The sequence below is a fragment of the Mastomys coucha genome, unplaced genomic scaffold (assembly GCF_008632895.1).
Source record: "Mastomys coucha isolate ucsf_1 unplaced genomic scaffold, UCSF_Mcou_1 pScaffold23, whole genome shotgun sequence".
Taxonomy (NCBI): Eukaryota; Metazoa; Chordata; class Mammalia; order Rodentia; family Muridae; genus Mastomys; species Mastomys coucha.
The window spans coordinates 33,222,033-33,224,690 of NW_022196906.1; the positions used below are offsets into that span (position 1 = coordinate 33,222,033).

Here is a 2,658-nt window from a genome sequence, read left to right on the forward strand (position 1 = left end):
CAATTCATGTCATTCATATTTTTTGTATTCATTTTGGATTCTGATAAACATACAACATATAAGATGCTTGAAAATTAAGTTGTAATTTGTAACAGTAAAAATTATTAAAGGATGCTAGCAAATATGTAATAGTAATGACAGGTGGAGTCAAAAATTTTTCCGTGTATTTCTAATTACTTTGCTGTGATAAATTATCTTCACATGACTTCGGCTTACATCAATTTTTTTTCTGTCAAGTATTTTCTTCAATGCAACACTGACATCTTTATTTCTCAGGCTATAGATCAAGGGGTTCAGCATGGGAACAACAGTAGTGTAAAACACAGAGGACACTTTCCCTTGGTCCATCGAACTCACTGAAGATGGCTGTAAGTACACGAAAGCACCAGAACCATAGAAGAGAGCAACAGCAGAGATGTGAGAACTGCAAGTACTAAAAGCTTTGAACTTGCCCTCCCTGGAGTGAATGTGGAGAATGCTGGCAATAATGAAGATATAGGAAGTAATAATAGTCAGCACTGGGACACAGACATTAAACATACTAACACATAGAGTTAACATTTCATTGATAAAGGTATTAGAGCATGCAAGTTTCCAGAGGGGAAGAAGATCACAGAAATAGTGATTGATCACATCAGCTTTGCAGAACTGAATTCGAATCATGAAGCCAGTGATGATTGAAGAACAAACCACACCAAAAATATACACTCCTGAAATCAGAGAACCATAAATCTGATAGGACATGATTACGTTGTAAAGCAATGGGTTACAAATGGCAACATAACGATCATATGCCATTGCAGCTAATGTGTAGCACTCTGCAACACCAAAAATGATGAGGAAGTAGAGCTGAGCCATGCATCCAGCATAGGAGATGATGTTCTTCTCTGTCAGAAAGCTCATGAGCGTTTTAGGAATAACAACTGTGGACTGACAGAAGTCAATGAAGGATAGACTGCTGAGGAAAAAGTACATGGGTGTGTGCAGGTGTGAACTGAGCCCAATCAGTGTGATCATGCCCAGGTTCCCAGACACAGTGATCAGATAGATTCCAAGGAAGAGGAGGAAGAGTGGCAGCTGGAGTTCTGGCTTCTCTGAGAGCCCAGCCAAGAAAAACTCAGTCACTGTGCAGTGGTTTCCTGCTGTCATGTCCTCCATTCTGATCCTGAGGGAGTAAAATATAGTAAAGCTGTTAGGGTGAATTTTTTATTCTTTCCCATGTACACAAAGTTCCTATATAAATTATCTGCCTGAGAACTCCTTTGCCTTGTATATCATTGCCTTAACTGTATCATCTTTGATAAATAAAATATCTAGTTGCATTATTTTTAAACATGTACTTAAAACTTAAGACTGAATTTTATAAAAAAACTATCACTGTATTACGGCTTTCAAAAATTTTGTGATTTCAAAGCAATGTCTCTAAATTGGGATATAAAGTGGGTATAAAGTGGGTATTAGTGTAAAAACATGCCTGCCTATGTTGAAGAAGCAAGCCTTCCCTAAAAAAACATTGAATAATTTATCCTATAATCTTACATTACTAAGAGATCTCCAGGATTCTTCTTTTAGACATTCCCATTTTTCTTTTTTCTTTTTTTTAAAACTTTTATTGCATTATGATGAGAAAAGTTACATGATTTCAATTTATCTGAATTTGTTAACATTTAAGAACATATTTTAAGTAAATAGAATTGTATCACATTCTTGTTTCCCTTTTGTACTCACACTCCTCCCAGAGACCCCCCTTCAATACTTACAATATCTTTTTTGTCATATTCTTTAAAATTTATAAAATATTATAACAATAAAAATGAGTATTATAAAAGTTGCTTGATATAAAACAACAATCAATTTAACATTCTTATGTAGATTCTCATCTACAGCAATAGTGAAAATACATTTTTCTCAATATAAATTTTAAATAACTCCAAACTTATTACCTGTATACTTCAATATAATACATCACTACTATTTTCTTAAATGAGCATAAATATATAAAGTCTTTTTGTTTGTTTTGTATTTAGTAGAGTTTAAAATCTTGGCTCTTTCTGTGGTACAAGCCCAAAATGAGAACAATTTTTAGACATTGGATTTCACTGTAATAAGGCTGTACTTCAATGACCCTCACATCACCAAAGGATTTCACCTCCATTGTAGTTAAGCTGAGAGTTGATAGTTCTGCTGCACCAAGAAATGAATTGTAGGCACTATTTTGGGATACAGACTTCCTGCTATGGTCAAAGCTATTTGACTTGCTATTGAGAGAGAGAGAGACAGAGAGAGAGAGAGAGAGAGAGAGAGAGAGAGAGAGAGAGAGAGAGAGAGAGAGAGAGAGAGAGAGAGAGAGAGAGAGAAAGAGAGAGAGAGAGAGAAAGACAGAGACAGAGACAGAGACAGAGACAGACAGAGATCACATGGGATATATGGAAGCTTTAGAGGGAAGAAATGGAAGAAGAAATGGTATAGTCACAGTATAATCTGAAAAGAAAAGAAATAAGCTTTTGAAGAATTAATAGAAAATTTTCTTAGGTCCCAAACATTTTATGACATGATCTTTATAGAAAAACACAAATATCCAGGATGAGAGTCATAATTTACATGCTTTTTAAAACTTTATTTTATCATTGTATTAGATTTTAACATGATTATAAATTT

General features: G+C 34.4%; 1 pseudogene; it reads right to left on the reverse strand.

The window, feature by feature from the left end:
• Nucleotides 1-232: 232 nt before the first annotated feature.
• LOC116072265 lies at nucleotides 233-1,158 on the reverse strand (annotated as a pseudogene).
• Nucleotides 1,159-2,658: the final 1,500 nt, after the last annotated feature.